The 23670-nt window shown below is 62.3% G+C and overlaps 1 long non-coding RNA gene across 1 annotated transcript; it reads right to left on the bottom strand.

Annotated features, from left to right (window-relative positions):
- Positions 1-18690: 18690 nt before the first annotated feature.
- Positions 18691-21663, bottom strand: LOC124092971 (uncharacterized). The gene is made up of 4 exons (XR_006851789.2): positions 20323-21663; positions 19898-20186; positions 19554-19804; positions 18691-18962 (listed from the first exon to the last, which is right to left on the bottom strand). It is a non-coding gene; the product is annotated as an uncharacterized LOC124092971 (long non-coding RNA).
- Positions 21664-23670: the final 2007 nt, after the last annotated feature.

Below are 23670 nucleotides of genomic sequence, written 5' to 3'. Positions count from 1 at the left end.
AGTCACAGCCCGAGTGACCGCCCTTGTCTGGCGCCCCTCCCTCCGCCCATCAGCTTCTCCGGGTCACTTCAGCCTCTCTGGTCCCTCTCTGCAAACCCGGCCTCCTCCGTGGGAAGGGAGTCTGCTGCCGGCGGGAAGGAGGGCGGGACGAGGGGTGCCTGAGGGTCCTGAACTGCGGGTGGCCTGGGGGCCGCTTCCCACTCACTGTTCATGGCTGGGAGAATCGTGCAAGCCCCCAGGGGGCCCTCACTTTATGGCCATGTGACCGCTGCTGGAGGGTGTCCCTGGGGGAGGCCACTGTGCTGCTGAGTGGCCTCCCGGAGGGACGAGGCGGCTTTCTTCCCCAGGGCCCCCCGGGGCTCACCCTGGGGCTGGGAGGATGTGCTCGCTCCCTGTGTGTCCCTGGAGGGGCTCCGTCTTCATGGTGGAGTGGCCTCAGCGCTGTTCGCAGGCCCCAGTCTGCACCCCGCCTGGATCTGAGCAGAGCAGTCCCCGGAGGGGACATGGGCCCCCCGGAGGCGAGGAGAGCTGGGGGTGTCTGGGTGGAGCCAGGGGAGGGGTTGGGGTTCCTGGATGGGGAGACGGAGGAGGGGCCGAGAAAGGCCTGCGGGAGAAGCTCAGGGCTCCGTCGGGGCCAGTCCGTGGGACCTGGCCGGGACCGCGCAGGGAGCTGTCCGGGGATGGCCGGATGTGCGGCCCGAGTTCAGAGAGGTCAGGGCTGGGGAGACGGATTTGGAAACCCTCAGTTCAGGGTATTTAGATCATGGGAACTGATGAGGTCACCAGGGTGAGGTGGAGAGGAAGAAGGGACAAGGAGCCCCAGGTCCCCTGGGACGGGGGCTGGGGGTGTTTGAGGTGCCCCGCCCCCCAGCCCCTCAACGGTGTTAAGGGCTGGGCCTTCCAGGAACTGAGGCAGCACGAAGACTGTCCCTTGAGGGCCCAGAGAGGACCCACTCTGTCCCTTGAGCCTGTCCCCTTTCCCCTTTCCTGTCCCATCTCGTAAACTCACTGCCTGTCACTCGAGGATCCTGTCTGAGGTCTTTCCGACTTGAGGGCAAGATTCGGGGTTGAGGGGGGTCTTGGGGCTGCCTCAGTTCCCCAGGAGGCCCCAGTGCTGTGACCACACACCCTCCACGTCCTGGTACCTGGAGGGACCTGCCTGGGCCTGGAGGGAGCGGTGGGGGACAGAGGGGCACAGGGAACCGAGGGGCTGGGAGAGGAGAGGTGGGCCCCAGGCCTGGAGGGCGGGTCCCAGGGCCATGTGGGGGCTGTTACTGGAGTGATCTGGCGGGGAGGGGCAGGGCATGGGGACCGGGAGAGAAGGGGCTGCTAGGGGGACAAGAGGTGGCGGTGAGAGCCCCCTCAGGTGGAGGCAGCTGGGTGGGTGAGGCGGAGGGCGGGAGTCCTGGGGAGGAGCGAGATGGCTGGGCTGAGGACGGGGACACAGGCCGGGCTGCAGTGGCCTCGACAGCCCCCACTTGACAGCTGGGGATACTGAGGCTGGTGGGAAGGGGGCGCCCTGGCCACAGGGCCGGCCAGAGGAGCGGAAGCCAAAGCCTGGCCTGGCCTCCAGGGCCTCCACAGAGCTGCCCCCCACCCCCCCACCCCCCCACCTGAAGTTCTTTTTCTTTATTTCTGGAATTAAAATTAAGTGCTCAGATCTAACAGGTGCCACAGTGTCTCCTGAAGTCCCCCCTGCCCAGGGACAGAGCCGTCCCCCACCCTGCCCTCCTTCCACAGGGTGGGGGGGAGCAGAGCTGAATCCCACTGGCTTGGCGGGAAGACCCACCTCCTGGGAGGTCTCAGGTTCTGGAAGTGGAAGGCTCCTCCCAGCAAGGTGTGAAACCTGAGGTCCTTGAAACCCCAGCCTGACAGAGACCCCCGGCAGGAGGCCCATCTGCAGCAGCAGGAGCTGGGGGCTTGGTAGGGGCTTTGGGGAGGGGACACCAGGCCCACAAGCTCAGATCTCCAGGGCACCCATCAACATGGACCCTGGGCCTAAATGCCCCCTCACAGCAGGGCCCAGATGGGGGTGGGGGTGGGGTAGGGATGGGTTCTGCCCCCAGAGCCAGGAGCTGGAGCCTGCTGACCCTGGGCCACCCCAGGCTGGGAGCCCTGCATGGAATGAAGCCGGCTTGCACATGGGGGCCACAGCCCCTGGCCTGGGATCTGGGGAGGAACACGGGCGTCAGAAGGCCTGGGCACTGGCCCTCCGCTGTGAGACCCTGGAAGCCCACTCCCCCTCTGTGAGCCCCAGGTTCCAGTACGCGGCCGGGAGACCCCCTGGGTCTGAGCTCAGCACCTCCAGGGCACCATCCTTCCCAGCTGCCCACCTTCCCCTGGGCGCCGCGGGCACAGGCCAGGCGCTGCCCTGCTGGTGGGGGGGAGGTCTGTCCAGGAGCGAGTTGCAGCCTGGGGGTTTCTTCCCAGCTGCCTCTGGGCCTCCCCTTCTTCTGCCGCCCTCCTCCAAGGCCTTTGGGGCCTTTGAATTACCAAACACTGCCCGCGGCCAGGTCTGAGGCCAGGTCTGGAAGACACAGCAACTCTAATCTGATCCTCCACATTCCCAGGAAGAGGCCAGGCCTTGTCCCCTGGCAGCTCCAGCCTGTTCCTGGTCAGAAGCCTTCAAAGGGCCCCAAATTCTTCGCAAGCCTCTTTGACATAATTCTCTGGAATCTGGACAGACAAGGCCACTTGGAAGTGAATTTGGGAAACAGGGAGAAGGAGGTGCCCTGAGGAGGGGCCCATGGGTGGTCTCAGGCTGCTGCAGTGTCCACCCCCCACCCCAAGGCTCTGAAGTGAAGCCAGCAGTGGCCTCTGTGAGCCTGGCCCAGCTCTCAGCCTCCCTGCCTCCCTAGGCCTCTGCACCCCTCCAGCTGAGGCTGCTCGGGCCCCCGGGCAGCCAGAGCACAGTGCTGGGAGCGCTCTGAGCCGGAGCGGCCGGGCTGCCCGGCCCAGGACTCTGGCCACATCACCAGGGGCCGAGCCTTACCCGGGAGCTTTCCCAGCCCTGGCCACCCATGGACAAGGTGACCACGTCCCTCCTGGCCTCAAGAACCTGCAGACTGTGTCACGCACACGGCCACTGGTCACTAATCCAGCAACCATCCGTGCACTGACTGCAGGGCACCCTAGGAATTGCGGACACAGCAGTGGGTGGACGGACAGAGGGACCAAGCCTCCCGTGGGGCTTATGTTCCAGTGGAGGAGAAAGGGCCGAGCTCTTGGGGCGCTAAGTGGTGGGGGGACTGGACGAGGGGTGCCCACCTTGGAGCACTGACGACAAGGGCTTGGCCCCAGGACCTCCGAGGGGGACCCTGTTTGGAGACAGAGCCTTTATGGAAGTCACAGCGTCAAGATGAGGCCATCGAGTGGACGCTGACCCACTGTCACTGGTGTCCTTATGAAAAGGGGAGACTGGGCAGGAGACACCCGTGGAGGGAAGAGATGGGGGAGAGGCCACCTGGGAGCCTGCCAGCGCCCACCCTGGCCCGTCCCAGGGGCCCCCCTAAAGACACCTCTCCTGGGACTGCGGGTAGCTGTTGTCTGAGGCCCTGGGCTTGGCTCCTGGCAAATCAGCAAGTGGGGAAGAGTGATGGGTGGGACTGGTGGACGCCTGAGTGGCCCGGGGCGCCCTCCATGAGGCCTAATGATCAGAAGAGAGCAGAGGGGAGCAGGGGACTCCCCGCTGAGCAGAGTCCCCGACTCCAACAGGGCAGGGCGGAGCGATAAAGGGGCAGGGGCGGGCAGCAGGCGGCAGGTGGGCAGGGGCACCAAGCCCCAGGGGGCCACAGGGGCCTTGGAATGACCCCAGGCACCTCACAGCTCACCTTCTAGGACATCACCCCTGGGTGCCAGTGCGGAGCTTGGCAGGGGCTGGAAGGGGACAGGAGCCCGGCGCCAGGCCAGCGTCCTGCAGGCTAAGCTCAGCTGTGCCAGGAGCTGTGCCCGCCCCGCCGCATGCGGCTCCCTACGAGGGCGTCACCCTCTGACTGGCCCTGGCCGTGCCCCATGGCCGGGAGCCATCTCCGGCCCCAGCAGCATGGCCGTTGTGGTTGGGTGGCCGTGAGTGACAGTGGCCATTCTGCGTCCTCCCACACTCCTGCTACCTCTGCCTGGTGTGAAGGAGGTTGAGTGGGAACACGGCCAGCCTAGGAGCGCAAGGGCGGGGACCCCTCTGACGCTGCCCCTGAGCAAGGCCTCTGGAGGCTGCAGGGCCATCGGGGCTTGGTTCACCCCCCCACCCCCCGTCTAGCCACACCTGGCCAAGTGAGTGTCCTGGTCCCCTTGAGCAGGCCACGGCCACAGCCTGGCAGCTGGTGCCCTGCTCTTGAGGGAAGGAGCCTTAGAGAAAGTCGGGAGGGTCAGTGGGACCGAGTCAGAGACAAATGGACAGACACACAGAGAGACACACACAGACAGAGAGACAGATGGACACAGAGCCCTCCAACCATATATTCTGTTTTGACTTCAAGTCCAGCTTGCAGAGTCCCCTGGCGAGGGGAGGTGGCCCTGACATGTCATGGATTTTAGCAAATAATCCCCCAAAGCCCTCTAGAGAGCTGTGCCTCCCCCACGTCAGGGCCTCTGCCGTGGGCTGGCAGGCTCCCCTGAGCTGTTCTCGGGGGCAGAGACACGGCAAGACACGGCGGGCAGGGCCACCAGGAGCCCCAGGCTCTGCCACCAAAGTGACCCCAGAGGTGGGTCTGGGTCCCTCGGGGTCCCTCGGGGTCCCTCGAGCTCCCACGTTTCTTTGCTCATGTAGTTAAGTTACGGATCCCAACAGGAGATCATGCTGGACTGGGAGGGTCCTAAACCCAAAGTCAGGTGTCCTTATAAGGAGAGGGAAGGACACAGAGAGGCTGGGGCAGGAGCTCACACAGGGCTGGCGTGGAGGCCCAACAGGTCACCAGCAAAGCTGGGTGTGCTGTGGACTGTACCCCGCCCAGGCCTGCTGCCCGGCCACCCTCCTCAGAGACAGGTAAACAACAAGACCATCAGCCCAGGAAGGCCCCGAGGGACGTGCCCACTGGCCAGAGATCACTGAGAACTGACGGTGCCCACCTTGAGGGGCGTCCTTGTCCACCAGGCCCAAGTGGACCCTCAACCCACCCTAGCCGGCGATGCAGGAGCGGAAGAGGGTCTCCTTCCGAGCAGGCGAGGGCGCCGCAGCAGCACCCCAGCTCACAGGGCTGTCACCAGAGCAGGCCCAGGGCTGTGTGGGCCTCTGTTCCAGGCGGACAGCAGCACCTCAGGAGAGGTGGCCAGGGAAGTGCTGCAGCCAGGCACGCGGGGCAGCCCAACCCTCTCTCTGGGGACAGAATCTGCCGTGTTCCTCGTGTGTCCCAGGAGGCCTGGGAGGCGGGGGGCGGGTCTGCTGTCACACGGAACACCTGGTGATCTAGGTGATCTACAGGGGAAGGGGGCTCACTCGGCTCTCGGTCTGGAGGCTGAGAGTGGGCACTGGCCCCTGCTCGGCCTCCGGCTCCCGCTGCAGCACAAGGCGCAGGGCCCCACGGGGCGGGCAGGGCAGGGCGAGGAGCGAGCACCCTCCCATCACCAAGCCACCCTTGGCCACCCACAAGCCACCGACGGGTGGGGGGCTGACCTGTTCCTATAGGCAGAGCCCTGATGGTCCACTCACCTGCGCAAGGTCCCTGTCAACACGGCTGCAGTGGGGACCGCGGAGACCCTGTTTCCACTGCACGGGGACGTTGGGGGCCCACTTAGACCACAGCCTGGAACAGAGGCCCACACAGCCCTGGGCCTGCTCTGGTGACAGCCCTGTGAGCTGGGGTGTTGCTGCGGCGCCCTCGCCTGCTCGGAAGGAGACCCTCTTCCTTTGTCTCCCGCTCTCACGGTACAGTGGAGTCTCCCAGAGGCCACCTGACCCACGGTGACACTGCGGCTCTCACAGTGATCAGAACTCATGGAACGTGGGTCTTACATTTCTATTTTTTCATTTCTTTTGTGATCATTATTATTATTATTATTTTTGGTAGCAGGGACTGAACCCAGGTTGCTCCACCCCCAGTCCTTTTTATTTTGGGACAAGGTCTCATTAAGTTGCTTCGGGCCTCACTAAGTTGCTGAGGCTGGCTTTGAACTTGCCATCCTCCTGCCTCAGCCTCCTGGGCTGCTGGGATTACAGGCGTGCACCATCTGCCACTGTGTTTGATTTGTTTACAGAACTGGGGATTGAACTCAGGGGGACTCCGCCTCTGAGTCGTATCCCCAGCACTTTAAATTTTTTTATTTTGAGACAGGGTCTCACTAAATTGCCCAGGCTGGCCTTGAACTTGAGATCATCCTCACATAGCCTTCCCCGCCACTGCACCTGGCCTATTTTCTTTTCTAATACAGAAAATATCAACAGAAAACCCATATACTGTCTTTAGGGCCCTCAATAACTTTTAAGATGCAAATGGGCCCCAAGACCAAGAGCTGGACCTGACTCCACCAGCAGAGAGAAGCAGGTGTTGTGCAGACAACCTGCAGAGCCGTGCTGCAGCGACTGCAGGTTCCGCAGGCTGCCTCATGCTCACTCCAAGCCCTGCATGAGCCCAAGGAAGCCAGAGGCTGGCCTTAGACACCCGGGGGCCACGGCTGAGCGTGGACTCGTCTCAGTGATTGATCTGCATCTGCGGCAGCCGCTTCCCGGGGGTCCCATGACCACGCGGCTGGTGGGTGAGGCTGAGCTTGCACTGGAAGGCAGCGGGAGCCAGTCCTGTGCTTGCAGCTCCCAGACTGCGAGACCCTCTGCAGCTCCCCCTGAGCCTGTTTCCTCATCTTTCAAGTGGGGGCAATACCCGGGGGACCTCTCAATAGAAGTGCCCAGGAGTTCCTCAAAGGGTCAGCCCGGCCAAGAGCAGGTGGGGGATTGGCCCAGCAGTCCCTGCCAGCGGGGGGTCGGCTCTCCCCGTGCACCACTGGCTCACCCCACCAGGGTGGAGACCCCTTCCCAGGCTGGCTTTCAAGGCCTTCCCCACCCTGGACCTTCCCCCCAGGAAGACAGCTTTCCGGCCAGCGTTTGGGTTCTGGATTCTGATTCTCCTGAGCCAGGGGGTCCACGGTGAAGGCAGGCCCCTCTGTGTCTGCCACACAATCACTTCAGCTCGGCCGGGAGGCCGGAAGCCCGCGGGTTAACCACACTCTGTAAACACATGCCTTCTTTGTAACATCAGCAAACAGAGCGCTTCCCCATGACACGGGAGATGCAGCCCAGTGGCTGGGTTCTCCCCCAGGCCCTCACCCTCCATGCACCGCCATGTGAGGCTAGCCCCAGGCCAGTGACCCAGGGCGGGTGACCCAACCCCTGGTTGGCCATCTCGGCAGTGTATGTGTCTGGCACAGCCCCTCCTCTGTCCCCAGCAGCCTGTGCTCTCTGTCCCGTGCTCACGGTGGAGGGCTGCTTCCCCGGGAACAGGAGCCCATCTGAGACTCAGGCAAAGGAGTGCATTTCTAACCACCAAGCCCTTTCCCTGTCACAAGATCTTGAGTGTCAACCCTGGCAGCCACAGGGAAGCCCCCGGGGCTATTGTCGGGAGCTGCAGCCAAGCCTCGGATGACACAATTGCCCCAGAACCCTGTACGGTCTGGGGAATAAAAAAAAAAAAAAAAAAAAAAAAGATTCCCCTCCTCCTCGCCCCGCCCGGGGAGGGGGCGGCCAGGCGGCGGCAGCTGCTCCAGCCCGCGCGGAGACGGGCGGCCACGGCCGCTGATTGGGCCTCGCGGCCCGGGGCTCAGCCAATCCGCGGCCTGGGAAGCCGGGCCATTCAGGAAAGCGCCGCGAGCCGGAGCAGCGGGGGCGGGGAGCGCGTCCGCTCCCGCGCGGGGCCCGCAGTCGGCCCGCAGCCTGCCCTCCCGGACGCGCCGCGGCGGCCCCGCGCTGGCCCCGCGCTGAGCACTGGCCGGAGGCTGCGCAACAGGCCAGGCCTTCTGGAGGGCCTCCGGGGCAGGGCCTGGAGGCTGATGGCCGCCTCCTTCATCAGCTGTGGCCATGACGTCATTTTTCTCCCCCGCAGATTGAAATCATGTGTTTCCAGCCCCCTGACGAATCCACTGAGTTCCCCGCGAGGCCGCGGCCCCTCGGCTGCCCGGTGGAGCCTGCCACGTGCCCACACCCACACGGGTGCAGCTTCTTGGGTTTACAGGGGTCCGGTTTCCAGAGACCCCGGAAAGTGGGCTGCCCTTGGCTGGCCTCCTATCTCTGAACAGGCGCCCTGGGTCTTCAGATTCCTGGGGCCTCACAACAGCATGGCCAAGGGGGACCCCAAATCCTAAACGCCTGCTTTCTGCATGGGCAGATGGCCGGTGACTGCTGGCCTCCCGATGCAGCAGGTGGCTTAAACGCTTGCCAGGTCCAGTTCTGCTGGGGACTGGCTCTTCACCTGGGGCCAGGGAGGTGTCTGCCTTTGCACTGGCCCCGGGCAGTATGGGGTGGGGTCACCACTGCCTCCTCTGAGTCTGAGTAGGTCACTAGCTTCCAGCAGAATAACCAGCTTGGGGCCTGCACGGGCCGGGCGCACGGCAAGAACTGGGTCACCAGCCTTGGTGGTTGATGGTGGCACAGTGGCAGAGGACGGAAGGGAGGATGGCGTTCCTGAGGCCGACTCGGAGCAGTGGGCTTCCCAGCCACCCCACAGCCCGCTGGCCACCAGGAGCATGCCAGGGGACTGATCTCAATGGAAAGGTTTCTTCGCAGCAAGTGTTTGGCCAGCTTCCGGCCGTCGATAGTGAGGCTTGGCCTCTCAACTTCCAAGTGTGTTGCGTAAGCCTCAGAGGTCGCTGAAAATGAAAGTCTGTGGCTGGACAGGGTGGGCGGGTGGCCCTGCAGCTGTTCAAACTTTCATCCAGAGCCACCATCCCAAGCTGCAGGGACTCCCGCTCCGGGCCTGTTGGAGCCCTGCTGGGGAATTCGCGGTATGAGCTCCAGGAGAGGCGCCCGCCCAGGGAGCCCTGCCAGGGTGGTGGGGAGAGGGAGGGCAGGTGCCTCTCCCAAGCCTTGCCACACAACCAGGGCCCCTCCAGGCAGGATCCCAGGTTCCCCACAGCCACCGCCTTTGGGGTAGGGGGAGAAGGGTGTCCCCACCCCTGAACCCCATGGGGAGAGGGGTGCAGGATGGGGAAATCAATGCTGGGGCCCGCAGGGCAATGCCCCCACATAGCTGGCCTTGCCACAGCCGCACAGCCGGGCAGGGGAGGCCACTGAACGCAGAAGGCAGCAGAAGGCCCAGCCAGGCCGAGGGGAAGTCACAGCAACTACTTCCCATTTCTCCTCTGGGCGGAGTGAGCCTCTCTCTTCATGGTTTTTAAATGAAGCTGTTGAGGTCGAAGGGCCTGGGGTCTCTCCATCTGACTCTGCATTCTGGCCTTGGCAGTGCCAAGAAAACTTGACAATACGCAGTGACCCATTTTACTGTGGGCCAGAGATCAGAGGAGCCTTCAGGTAACTTCCAGACCAGTCACATACCTCCCTGGACCTTCCTGTCCTTATGAGCTTACTGGTGGCTGGGATGGGGGCTCAGGGGCAGCTAGTGGACACAGGTTGGAGAAGCGTTCCACGCCACACGTTTTGCAATGTGGTAGCTCGTGATCTGGCAACCAGGAGTCGTGGGCAGCACTGAAAACGCATCAGTCAGAATGGGCCAGGCCATGCTGCAGTAACAACCAGCCTCCCAAACCTGAGGGCCCAGAGCTGAGCCGGCAAGGTTTTTCTGTAAAGGTTCCGATAAGTAGATGGGCCATCCAGTGTGTGGTAACTTCCTTCTGTCATTGCACTGAAGTGGCTCTGGGCGGTACGTATGTGAGTGGGCTGTGTCCCCACAGGAGGTGATAACAACAGGCAGTCAGCTAGCTAAGGTTGACTGTCCTTGTGCCACATCTAAGGAGGAGGGGTCCCTGCTCAACACGTGGCAGGGACCCAGGTCCATGGAGAATCCTTCTCCACCTGTGCTTCTGCTGCCCTGGACACGGTGACCCAGTCCCTTCCGCTCACGCTGCGTTGGCGCCTGACTTCCAGGGAGATGAGGAGAGCGGTCCTACCGTCTGCCCAGGAGGCAGAGGCTGGGAAGTCTCCACAGCCTCAGGCCTTGCCCTCCCGAGCAAGAAGCCCCGCTGCTGGGCCCCTGGCCACCCGCTGACTCGTGGCCCTGGGCGGCAGCACCTGTAAGTCACCTCCAGCAGAGAGAAGCCACGCTGCGGGCTCTCCAGCTTCCTTCCAGGCTCGAGGGCGGCACCGTCGTGGACTCCTCCAGGGGACGCTGTCCCGTTCAGGACAGGCTCCAGGAGGGTCTTCCCAACACCCTGTGTTTTAACCCCCACCCCCACTCCACTGTCACTCTGGGGACGGCGTCGGGGCACATCTACGACATCCACTGGCCAAGGATGACGTCAGGGGCTGGACCAAAGCTTAGGGCCGGGGAGGCTCCCAGGTAAGGAAAACAGGAGGGACATTTGGTTATAATGAAGGGTAGAGGGAACGGGAGAAAGCGCACCAAGGGGCACCAGCCCAGCCACTTATCCTGGCCACCAGGAGGGAAAGGCAGGGGCTCCCAGTGGGACTGAGGTCCTGTCCTCTTGCCATGCCTGGATCAGCTCAGCCATCCTGCTGCCACAGGGCCTTTGCACACCCTGCGCTTCCCTGTATCCACGTGCCTCCCCCCCACCTTTTAGTTCCTTGGGAACTGTCAAGCCCTCCCCGGCCGTGCCTTCTACAACTGCAGCCCTGCCCAGGGCTCCCTCTGCCTCCGTGGTGTGACGGTCCCCATAGCTTGTGTCTCCCTCCTGGTGACTTTAGAATTCTCTTTGTTTTGGCTGCGTTTCTGTTCTCTGGAATACAAGCCCCTTCGAGGTTGGGTTTTGCTGTCTCCACCTCTGTATCACCCCGGTACCTGGATGAATGCATGGCACACAGTAGGTCCTCCATCGGGTTTGCCAGATGAAGGACTTTGTGCCCCTGACCCTAACCTTGGGGTCAGCTTTCAAGGAGGACATAAGCCTGGTGTGGTGGCACATGCCTGTCGTCCCAGTAACTCCGGAGGCTGAGGCAGGAGGATTGCAAACCTGAGGCCAGCCTCAGCAATGTAGCGAGGCCCTAAGCAACTTAGTGAGACCCTGTCTCAAATTTTAAAATATGAAAGGGTGTAGCCCACCAGTGAAGTGCCCAGGTCCAGTCCTCAGTAATGCCCCCCACCCCCTAGAAAGAGCTAGAGATCAAACAAGCCCAGCCCCAGCTGTGCCCAGCGCTGCCTTAGAACCACCAGGGCCTCTCAGAGAAGCGCACAGCGGCCTGCCCAGGGCTGCGAAGGCACCGCACATCAGCGCCAGTCTCCTCGCAACCCGCGGGCCACCTGGGCCGCAGTGGCACCCGCTGCACCCCAGCTGAGCACCCCTGGGTTTGCAGATGCCCGTGCTCCAGCGTGAGCGGCACCCTGCTGGACCACAGCAGCTTGCAGTAGGATGGAAGGGCCCCATCCCCAAAGATCCTGTTGGGCCCCAGGGACTTCTCTGTTCCCGGAAAAATGTGCCGTGGGAGGCGGGCGGGAGAGGGGGACTTGGAGTCTGTTGGAGGCACAGAGGCTCTCAGCGAGCGGAGCTCTTTGCTGTGGAGAGTGGACATTGTAACCAGCCCTGGGTGGGGGCGGAGTGAGGCCCTCCCTCCCGCAGCCTGCGGCCCTCTGGTCCCCGGGCTCTTCTGCCCCTGACCTCCGGGCTTGGGCGGGAGGGCCCTGGAAAGTCCAAGAGCACACAGCCCAGAGGAGCTGCGTCTTTTCTGGAAAAATTACCACCCCAAATGCAACCTTGCACGGCTGGCCAGCGTCCGCAGGCCTGGGAGCCCTGGTGCGGATGCCCAAGCCAGCGGCCCCTGCCCTGGAAGGCCCAGGAGTCCAGGCAGCGCTGGACGGGGTGCCCGGGAGCGGGACCAGATGTGTTCTGCTCTGAGAAGCTGGGCTGTCCTCTGCCAGCCTTTGTGTGGCACTGAAAGGCAGGGCCATACCCTGAACCCCAGGGCCACTCTAGACACCGAGAAAGCGGGCTTGTGGCCCAGGGGAAACACGGGCCTGTCACAAGACACACTCAGGCCAGCCCACGGCTGCCCGTGCGCCGGCCGGTCCGCACGTCCATTGACGGGCAGTTGGGATGAGCCTGGGGTCCGGGGAACACATGGCCACGCTGAGGAGACTGACAGATGGATGTGGCTGTCCCTGTGGCTGCCGAGCCCGGGCCTGGCCCTGCTGGGGTTGGCGGAGTCTCGCCCCCCCCACCGCCTGCCCGAGGAGGAGGACAGGCCATTCTGCAGCCTCCAGGTGGGGGCTTCCTTTGGCTCTTCCTACCCAAGTTGGCAGGCAGGAGGGGACGGGTCATCCGAGCCCTGGCTCTGGTGGCTCTCCTCCCAAAATAGCCCTTCCTTCCTCAGTTCAGGGCTCTGGGCCACCGCTCCACAGGAAGACGCTCATTTCCAAGGTGGACGGAACATCTGGACGCTCCAACCGGCCACATATTCATGGTCAGGCCATGGCCAAGTGTCCCAGGGAGCTGGGGGCACCATCTGGCCCCGAACCCTTGTACTCTGGTGCCCTTCCCTGAGTGACCCACCGGCATGCTCAGAGTCCCCTGGGCGAGGCGGGCCCAGCAGGTGTCCACCCAGGAGTGAGGGGGCAGGAGCTTTCTCCTCCCAGCCCCTGGGAGCCCGTGGCCACCTCCCGGGGAAGGCTGTCCCTGAGCTGCCACTGTGTCCCCTCTGTGGAGGCCCGTCCGCTGCCCAGGGTGAGTCATGGGCGGCTCTCTGCGGATTCAGAAGCTCCAGCCGTTTCCTGCAGATAAGCCCCAGCGAAGGAAACCTGCGGAGCCGCGGGAGGCGCTGCCAGATGGCTTCCTCCAGGGCCCCCAAGCGCTAATTAGCCATTCCGCGCATAGTTTGGACGGCACCAGGGATTTCCTCGGCCAGCAGCCTCCTCCGCCCTTATCTTCCCGCTTGGCATCCGATAGGAGCCTTTTTTGTCTTATTTATTTATTTTCTTTGCTCTAAGATTCAGGGGGGACAGGGCGGAGCCCACTGCGGCTGAGGGGCGGCTGGGGGCAGGTGAGGGGGAGGAGGCTGGCAGCCCCCAGCCCCCTAGGCCCATCTCCGCTGACCAGCGGCCACACAGAGTCCTGTTTGGTGGCCGGGACGGGCACTTGGCTGCTGCTGCACCTCTACGTGCCCTGACGGGTCAGCTTCAGCCCCTGGGCCTGTGTGGTCTGCCCTGTGACGACCAGCCCGGCTCCTGGTCAGCAGCAGCTGGGACTGTTGGAGGACCCTCCAGGCAAATTAGATGGGGGGTGTCCCACAAGGTGGGGTCTGGTGAAGGGATGGGGACAAACCCCACTGCTCACGGTGCTCATGGGCAGCGCTTCCGGGAGGGCATTCCTCGGTGGGGTGGGGCCCTGGGTTGGAGACACCCGCAAGGGATCAAGGCGCCCTGTGTGCCGTCACCAGGCCCGTGGCGTCCTGTGGCCCTCGCTCCCTCCCAGGGCAGGGCCAAGCCACCAGAGGTGATTTCCTGGACAATCTGCTGGAGCCTGGCTGGCAGGCCTCCAAGACGGAGCTGGGCAAGAGGCCGTCTGTTGGGGCTGGTCAGCCTGCGGGGAGTGGAGCGAGCTCGGGAGCAGGTCCCGTGTCCCTGCAGGCCCCCATCAGGCCTGTGAGCATGGCCAGGTGCCGACCTCGTGCCCCGCTTCTGGGAGGACTCGGGTGCCTCTCGGGAGGGGCCATCTCTCCAAAGGACGGTTGTCCAGGCCAGAACCTGCTCATGGGGGGTCCCCAGAGCACTGGGGGAGAAGGGTGACGGTGTCCTCAACCAGGCCAGTGGGGGGGAGCCCGGAGCCCTGCGGGGGACTGGGCCACAGAGCCACTGGGCAAAGGAAGGCAGGAAGGGCACCGACCTTCCAGGGCAGCCGGAGCGAGGCCACGGCTCAGCCGCCCGTTCCAACCCCGAGGACGGCCGCCGGGCTAGGAAGGCGCAGCCCGGCAGAAGGGCCCGCGCTGCGGGGACGCACAGGACGGTGGGACAGAGCCACCGGGTTAGGCCACCTGAGTCCCAACGTGGCCCCGGGTGACACGGCCACCAACGCAGGGACAGAAGTGCACACCAGGATTCCTCCACGTTAACCTGCCTCCCAGCCACCAGGGCCTCGGGACGGCCCTTCTCCCAGCAGCCCGCGGCTCACAGTGAGGCCATCACGGACGCCCACGGGAGCCCACGCCAAACCTCAGGCTCCACACGTCTTTGGGGCCTTCCTGTCCCCACCTGGCTTCCCCCCGCCCACCGGCCTCTGCAAACGGCCTCCACAAACAGCCTCTTGGGTTGGCCTGGGTCAAGGCTGTGCTGGATCGCTGGCCCCTGAGCCCACTGAGTCCTCTTCCCCGGCCGGCCAGGGACCTGGGAGCCAGCTCCAGAGGTGGCCCTGAAAAGGTGACAGTCAGCAGCCCTGAGAGATGCTCACGAGTCCTGCACGGGTCAGGCTTCGCTGAGGGGCAGGGTACACAGATGGCGCCAGCAAGCGCGGGCACAGGTTCCCCTGTGGACTTGGCTGGGGGCTGTGGAGGCTGCAGGCTCCACGTCTGCAGGGCAGGCTGGAGCCCAGGCGGGCGCTAGGTGAGGCGTCCTCGGGCACCGAGGCTCCCTCCCGAGGCCGGCAGCTGATTGGACTAGGCCCACCTCCCCCCAGTCTGCCCTGCGAATGCACATCTCATCTGAAACACCTGCCTGGCGAGCTCTGCTCTGGTGTTTGACCGCATGCGGGGGATCGCAGCCAGAGCACTGGACCAACACAGGACCCGTCGGTGCGTGTGCGTTGGGGTCCTGCCTGTGTGCTCTGGAATCACAGTCAGATGCGCAGTTCAGGTGACCTGGGGCCGTCAACTCCAGGCATCAGTGTGATGCTGCCTCCTGGGGCTTCTAGCCAGGAGGGGGGCTCCAGCTCCCCTCCACCTTCCCAACAGCCCTCAGAGGCCGCGCTCACGGGCACACCTGTGCACACGCACAAAATCACATAGGCAGGTGCACCTGCTCACGCGTGCAGACACAGGCATGCTCATGACACACACGTGCACACTTGCAAAAGTGCACATATGTGGGTATGTACGGATGTGTGTATACATGTGTGCACGCACGCACACACACGCACACACATGCATGCACACGCACATGCACACGCACATGCACGTATCTGTAAACAACTTGGTCCCACCTGGCGCGACAGTCTGCACCTGGGTGAAGTGTCTGCTTACCTGCAACATGGAGTTTGGCTCCTGGGGACATGACTTACAGGGGAATTGTGCCCCTGCGTGTTCTCTGCAGGAGTTCACTGGCTCCTCTCTGGACCCTTGATCTACTGAGCAGAGGAGCCCGGCTCACCCCAGCCACAGGTTCTGTCCTGGTGACCAGCCTGCATCTGGAGCAGTACACTGGGCTCCTCTGATACCAGGAAACAGGTCCCAGGTCACATTCCAGGCAGACAGGAGCCCAGCCCCGCAGCTTGGATCCCCCATTCTAACATGTGACTGGCGAAGGGTGTGGTAGAGAGAAAATGGGCTTGTGAGGCAGGCGGACCTGTGCGCAACCCAGCTCTGTCACACAGCCGTGTGGCCTTGGGCACACCTGGGACCCTCCACACTCAAGGTGTGGCCCTCAGGCGGGTGGCATCCCCATTATAGGTGCTCGTTAGACACTCAGGAGCCCAGCACCCCACCCTGGGGCTACTGACTCAGCTTCTGAACTTTAGCAAGATCTCTGCAGCCTTATGTCCTCGAGAGTCTGAAAGCCTTCTGCTCCCTTTCCAAGCCTTGATTTCAACAGGAAAATACTACATGCAGTAAGCTCCAAATTCCAAAAAAAAAAAGCCTGTTTTGAATGGACTTAAACAATCAAGAAATGCACTGGCTGATGTCACTGGCAGTCTTGGGCCAGGTGGACATCAGGATCAGTGTGATCCAGGGTACTCAAGAGGCGTCTTGGCTCTGCCCTGCCCCACCTGTGTTTTCAGTCTTAGTCTGGGGACAAGGTGACTGTAGCTCACCAGATTCACCTCCACACAGAGTGTCCAGAGGGAAGAGCTGAGCACTGGGGCCTCGGGGGCTGTCACTTTCAAAGGTACCCTTTTAAGAGATATAGAAATATTTCCCCTCAAAACCTTGAGGAACCTGTCTCCTCCCTTTCCTTGGCCCCCGCTCTCCTGTGGCTGGTCACTGGACTGATGTAGATCTGGGTTTCTGGGCCAGGTGCTGGCACGGGCACAGGATAGTCCTCAGATCCAGACATAAACCAGACCTGCCCCGTCCCCTCCCGGCAGCAGAGCCCCAGGACCGAACAGCCCAGAGGAGGGGAGCAGAAGCCCGGAGGCTCTCACGCTGGCCCTGGAGGGGGCACCGTCTCCCGGGGCTGCCCGGACAGCACCACCCCGGGGCACGGCGAGTGCCTGTCAACGAGCGGCACTGCTGGGCGCCAGCGCTGCCCGCCCTGGAGGTCGCATCTTCCAAGTCCGCCCGCGGCTGGGCAGCTGGTCCCGTGCGCTCTCCCACCCCCACGAAGAGCGGGGGCTGCCGGCTCCTCCCAGGACTTTCTCCTCCCGGGACCTCTTAGGACGCGGGAGAGGAGACGCTGCGGAGCTTGGGGCTGGACTGCGGGCGGGGCCCAGCTTCCCCCTGGTTCTCTGCCTGAACCGCCTCCTCCGCGCTCACCGCAGACGGAGCCCAGGCCACAGGGGGAGCCTGCCCGCGGCGCCCACCGCAGCCCCGGCGAGGTCTCAGCCAGGAGCCCACTCCAGCTGCCAGGGCATGAGGGCACAGGGGTCGCCAGCCACCAGGGAGCGTGGGGTCGGGATGAGTGTCCCCGTCCCGTTCCCGTCAGGATTCTTGACCCACAGCCTCACTGAGCATTTAGAAAAGTGACAGATCACCACAGCGGGGACTAATGATCCTCCCAGATGTCACATTCTAGTCCCTACAGTTCACGGTGAGGTGGCCTTAGGTGGCACAAGGGACTTTGCAGATGTGTTCAGTTAAGGACCTTGAGATGGGGGTGTCCTGGACCAACCAGGCCAGCTCAGTGGGAGTGGACGAGAGGCAGGGATCCCTGTCAGCAGGAGGAGGAGAGGGCTAGACGGAGCCAGAGGCCAGCCGGGGCGGGGGGGGGAGTTGCTCAGGGCATCGACAGAAGGTTCCAGAGAAACCCGGCCCTACTGACCCCGATGGGAACCTCGTGGCCACTAGGCCACGCTAAAGTAAATCCGTGTTGTTTTAAGCCACCAAGTTGGGGTCAACTTGTTAAAATTACTTATAAGAAACTCACGTGGATGTTTGATGATGAATGTGATTTTTTTTTTTAAACGGACGTAGATATCTTCGGGTCTTCCACCTCTTCTCATGTCAGTTTTGGTCGATTATTATTCTTTGAGGGACATTTCAATTCCATCAAGATTGTTATTCATTTTTTGGGTATAAAATCGTTGGTTTATCCCAGTGAATGTCCAATGTACCCTTAAAAAGGATGTGTATCTGGCAGTATTTTAAAATAGTTTCTATTAAGTTTCAATGCATGGGTCAGGGTGGGCAATCGTGGTCAAATCTCCTGTTCACTGATTTTTGCCTGGTTCTTCTATCGGTCACTGACGCGGTGGAGTTGAATGGGTGGCTTTGACTGTGGAGCTGACTGTGGATTCTGTCATCTTTGCTTGTGCATTTGAGCTTCTATGAGGTGCATCTACATTTAAAACTTGGGCGACTTCCAAACAGTTCGTCCTTTTCCTGGGTAGGAAATATCTCTTCTCTCTCAACAGTCACCCTTTGAAGTTGAAGTTACCTGGGACTGACGCAGCCGCTCTAGTCTCCTGCGGCGGTCTGCTTACCTGGGGTACTTTTTTCTATCTGTTTACTTTTACCCCGTGTCTCTGGGTTCAAAGTACATTTTTATAGGCATATAGTTGAGCCTTACATTTTTATTCAGGTATCTCATACCTTTTAATTAAAATATTTATACCATTAATATTTAGTGTAATTGTCGGTCTGGTGGGATTTAGACCTACCAACCCTTACCTGTCCTCTCCGTTTTTCATTCTTCCATCTCCCCCTTCCTATCTTCTTAATGTGCCTCGGTTTAAATATTTCCTTCTTGGGTCATCTTTACATTTCTTCTCTTTGGCAATTTATAGTTTTTCTTTCATTTTTGGTGTATCTTCATTACTGCACTAAGCATGATTATAATAGTCCTTTTAAAGCCCTTGTCTGATGATTCCAACACACGAGCTTTTTTCGTCACTGTGACCAAAAGACCGTACAAGAATGAGGTGAAGGAGGGAACGTTCGTTTGTGGCTCCCAGGTTCAGAGGTCTCAGTCCACTGTTCTGGCCTGAGGTGGGGCCGGGCCCCTGGAGAGGGGCGTGGAGGAAGCCGTTCATGGTAACAAATAAGTGGAGAGAGCTCAGCTCAGAAGGGACAAAACATATACCCCAAAGGACTGTCCCCAGTCCTTTGTGTCCCCCGGCCACACTCTGTCTGCTCATAGTCACCCCCCGGTTAATCCACTCAAGTCCACTCCTCACTGAGGAGGTCCAGGCTCTCACGATCCCCGGGACATTTCACCTCTGAATGTCCTGCCATGTCTCACACATGAGCTCTTGGGGGACACCTCAGAGCTAAACCAGGATGAATCACTTGGCTTAACATTTCTTTATTGTTAGTGGTCACATTTTCTTGGCCCTTTGTACGCCAAGTGATGCTAAAGACTTCTACCTGGACGTTGGGACTGAGATGCAGAGCTGAGTCTGGGTGGCGTTGTATTCCCTGACGGCTGCTTCGTGTTTGTCTTAGCTGGCCGTCCACCTGGTTGGACTCAGCCGTGGGCTCCGCCTTGACCTCCGTGTGTGATGGTGAGATCTCGCTCAGTTTTTGCAGCTGTTCTTCTGCTGTTCTGAGTCCTCACCTGCATGTGAGGTTCAGGGTCAGCCTGGGACCAGTGTGGGGGTGTGGAGTTAGGAGACCCCTTCTTCCAAGCCCTGGGTCTTTCCTTCACTCTCCAGGGGCAGCCATGGCTGCTGGGCTCTCCTCCCTGGTTCTTGCCCCAAGTCCTCGGCCCACCCTAAGGCCCAACGGGACACAAAGAGGCCCGGCTCCCTCCCCTCTCCTGCTCCTGCCTTCTTTCAGAATCGCTGGGTGGATTCCAGTCCTGCCCAGGTCCCAGTCGAGGCCAGGGGAGGCTCGCTCTGCAGCGTCTGACCCCCACACGGGTGAGAATGACCCTCACTGACAAGGAGCCGAGACCCTGGGTATGAGAGCACAGGCTTCCCCTCCCAGATTCCTGGGGGGGCCCAGGTTAGGCCAGGGCTTCAGCACAAGGTCAAATTCAGATTGAGGAGACAGAGCTGAGCACCGTGTGCCCGTGACCCACACCTCTCTAAAGAGCGTCATGGGCCTGGCCCGTCCTTTCCACTAAATCGGAGGGCTGGTTCCAGGGCCAGGCCAGGATGGCCAAGGTCGGGGAGACCCTCTCCTGGAGAGAGGGGGCTGCTCCTACCTGGCTAGGAGCCCCTCTGCTGCCCACTGTACTGGGGGGCGGCTCACAGTTGAGGGGACCCTGTCCTGGGGCTTGCAGGAGTTACGAGCGAGAAGCCCCGTCTGGAGGGTGTCGGCCCCTTGCAGGGTGGGATCCTGGCTTCGATCCTGCCCACACGACTGGACGGGAGTCGGCGACGGGGAACAGCGGAGACGGAGGAGAGCCCGCTTGCCCGTGGGGAGCACGTGTCCAGAGAGCACCGTGGAGTGAACCTGGGGTGGAGGTGGAGCTGGGTGACTTTGAAGGCGAGGTCATTACAGTGTGGCTCCCTCTGGGTCCCTGCCCCCTCGCCCCTCCATTCTCACTTTTGAACTTTGCAGCCATGTTGGGAGGAAGCCCCAGCTCCATGAGGAGGCCACACCCAGGTGTTGGCCAGCAGCCCCAGCCCAGGTTCGGCCAAACCTGCACCAAATGGCAGACACGTGACAGGCCATCCCTGCTGCTCCCTGTCCCAATGCCCAAGCCACAAAACCTGTGAACATTCCAAATGGTGCTGAGCCGGAGCTGGGGTCCTCTGAGTGCACCTGGAGTAGCTGGGACGTTAGGTTTGCGACAGATTCCAGAGGCACACGCACCCCGAGCCTCGTCTCTGAGCTGGAAGATGCAAAGGTGCTCAGGGAAAAGAGCCCGGCCGCGGTGGGAGGAGCCTGCGCCCGCCCAGGGCAGCCCAGACCCCGCGGCTCGGTCCCCGCAGGCGGCTGGAAGGGAGCGGGTGTTTGGGGGAACAAACCTCACTGTCCTCTCCCTCACACCCACTGGAGGCTGCAACGTAGGACGGAGCCCAGTCGGGCCCTTCCTGGGTGGTGCCGGGCCCTGGGCGGCTACTCTCTGTAGAGCCCTGTCCTTGGGCAGCAGACAGGCCTTGCTCCCTTCGACCTAGAGTCCAGCCTGGCTCCCGTCTCTGTGTTGCCTGTTCTTGCTCCGGTCCTCTCACCTCCCTTTCCTTGTTTCAGTGTCCTCTGTGTCCTTGTCACTCGAGGTCCTCCTGCAGAGCTGGCTTACCCCGGGGAATGGTCTGAGAGCCAAACCCGCAGAGCAGAGCACACAGGGTGCCTCAGTGGCCTTGAGGCGCTGTGGCTGTTGGGAATGGCCGCTGCACACTGCCTCCCTGTAAGTCTGGCCACTGAGAGAGCAGAGGGACACACAGCCCAGGGAAGGACAGGGCACATGGACCGGACGGCAAGGCCACTGCCGGTGCCAGCTCCACACACTCCAGAGCCGGGTGCCCTCTGCCTGCACGAAGTCAGGGCACCTGGCAGCGGATCCGGTGTCGGAGGGCATGAGGTTCCTCTCGTGACCAAGCCTGGCCCCTGGATGCCGGCCGCCTGCCCCTGGCTGGGGACGATCTAGGGAGAGTCTGGACTGCAGGGAGCGGCCCTCCGTCAATTGGTGTCTGAGGGGTGGCGCCTGGAGTGAGGGCGTCTTCTCGCACATTCTAGAATGTGCAGAGTGGCTTCCGTGCCGTGGAAGAGCGTCCCTCCCTCCCCGCTGGAGGGCTTTCAGGAAGATGTCACAGCTCATGAGCCCTCCGCTACCCGTACTGTCAGCCACCCACCCGGCCAGGGTGTGGGGACGGGGCATCTGGCCAGGGCCAGCTGGGGCCCTCCCTGGTCACACCGGCTGATCGTCTCCCCGCCGCCTGGGCCCTGCCCTCGGGAGTCACCCAGCTCCCCGGCCCCGCTCGCCACCCACGGAGCCAGCACCCAGGTCTCAGGCGCCTGGATCAAGTTACTTTCTTAAAAGGAAAACAGCTGCACATCTTGGATCTGGGGACACTGCGAAATTCCCCTGTCCCCAGACTCCTGCCCCCGTGGGACATTGGTGCCCCTCCAGAGTGGCAGCTCCTCTGGCCTTCAGGGCCTCCTTGCCCAGTCTTCTCTCCTGGGCAAGGGACTGGGAGGCTCTGGGGGTCCCGGGAAGCCGCGGGCTCTCGGCCGTCAGAGGCGGATGGACTAACAAGGGAGCCGCGGCCCGGCCCTGCGCGTGGGCCGAGGGCTCCGCGGGACTCGCTGGCACCAGGGCCCGGCTGGAGCGGGTGCCGCGGTGGCCGGCGGAGCCTCCCGGCTCCTGGGAGGAGCGCGCTGGCCCGGGCTCCCCCACAGAAGCTCCTTTGGAAGCAAACGTGATGACCTCAGCACATTTTTTCCAAACACACCCTTCCTGTCTCCCCCATGGCATCCCAGTGTCCTTGGACCATTTCCCTGAGGAGAGGCCCAGGCAGGGCCCAGGGCCGAGGAGGGGCGCCGTCCGCGCTGCTGCAAGCCCCGGCCCTCGCGGCCACCATCCCGGCCTGCTCCGCTGGGCATCCGACAGAGAGACCGCAATCCTGGATCTGTTGAGGAGGACACCAGCCCGGGTCTCCAGGGCGACCGCCCCTCGGCCGTCCCCACGGCCGCCCACAGCTGGGGCCCAGCCAGCCTTCTCCCGCCGGCCAGGGAAGGGGTCCCCTCGGCTGCTGGGCTCCGGGCGGCCAGCCAAGGCTCCCCGTGTGCAGGCCCGGCCAGGGGACCCCGGGAGCCCACGGCCTCGGGGTGAGGATGGGAGGAAGCCTGGGGGTCAGAAATCCTCACAGAAGCCCCGGCCCCAGGCCATCAGTCAGGCCAGCTGCCGGGCAGAGGTGGGCCAGCCTCGGGGTCCCCGTCCACTCCCACTGGCCGCCTGGAGGCCAGCCCAGTACGGCCCCTCAGGCAGGTGACCCTCGCCCAGTGAGAGTCAGGGGCACCTGGATCCAGTGCCCGCGTCTGCTCAGCCCAGCCCCAGGGCTGTCCCTACTTCAGGGGACAGAGACCCCCGGGACCCCTCGGGGCAGAAGGGCTTCTCCCCAGTGGCCTCCTCAGATAACAGAGCCTCGGCCCTGCTGGGCGCTCACTGCCGGCAAAGCAGCTCCTCTGGGCTTGATGAGGCCTTTCTTGTCCCTTCCCGCAGGGGAGGGCCCTTCTTACCCCTTTAGCTTATGAGCAAAGGAAGGCACAGAGAAGGTAAGGAAGTTGCTCAGAGTCACACAGCTCCTAACTGCTGGGCCCAGATGGGAACCAGGTTGACTCGTAACCATTAGGCCAAAGATGCCCTAAGGGTGGCACAATGGACACCCCCCGGTGCCCAGGCTATCCCCGGGCCCCCACACAGGACAGAGCAGAACTCAGGGCCACATCCTTGCAGAGACTCCTCAGGCACTTTGCAGGCAGCTCTTGTGCCCGTGGGGTCAGGCCTGGCTCCTGGTGCCCCACCTGGGCATGGGGAGAGACATGGGCACAGGCTGCTGCCCCTGGGACCTCACTCCATGGAGCAGCCACCGTCTGCTGACTCCAAACATCCACACCTGGCCGTGAGTGCACAGGTAAGGTCCCCGAGGCTGATGCCCACCCCGAGTGGAGGGCTGCGGAGAGAACAGCCCCAGCCATGCTCCGAGCTGGGGCGGGGAGGGCAGAGAAGTGGCCGCAAAAGCCACTTTGGGACATTGTGCCCCTGTTTTGTCACAAAAAGAGCATTTGAGGTGGCTTACAAAAATGCACAAAATGCAACATGATTTTAGTCAGTGAGGAAAACATGAGACGAGGAAGAGCACAACACACCATCAGGTACCGCACATGCCATCGGATGGGATGGCAAACTTGACTCTGAGTTCCCTGGCAGCCAATGAGAAAAGGGAAAATGCACCCTGCCATTCAGTTTACAAGGAGCACAGGATCAAATGAACATCTGCCACGAGACTCAGGTCACAGCCACCTCTAGGAGAGGAGAGGAGTGTCTGCTCCAGGTCTCAGTGACTTCGTGTGTGGCAGCCAGACAAGGCCCTGCCTAGACGCAGACGTACTTCTGGTCTACCTTGTCTCAGCATCCACGGGGCCAAGAGTATGGCTTGGGCCCCCAGAAGTAAGTCACACGGAGGGGCCAGCAGCAGCCTGGTGGCGGGTTTGAAGGAGCTGAAGCAGTCTCTCACTGGGCCAGGGGTGTTGGACTCTAGACCTTGGGACTCCTGCACCCGGGAGATTCTGCAAGGGCCTGTCCCCTTGCAGAGGGGATCAGGTGACACGGAGCATTCTGAAGCCACCTGGTTGGGGCTCCCCCCTGTCTGATG

Source organism: Marmota monax, unplaced genomic scaffold (genome assembly GCF_021218885.2).
Source record: "Marmota monax isolate L192 unplaced genomic scaffold, Marmota_monax_Labrador192_F-V1.1 WCK01_AAM20220418_F8-fsc00038, whole genome shotgun sequence".
Classification (NCBI taxonomy): Eukaryota; Metazoa; Chordata; class Mammalia; order Rodentia; family Sciuridae; genus Marmota; species Marmota monax.
Note: the sequence above shows the minus strand (reverse complement) of the source record. Positions and strands in the feature narration are given on the sequence as shown.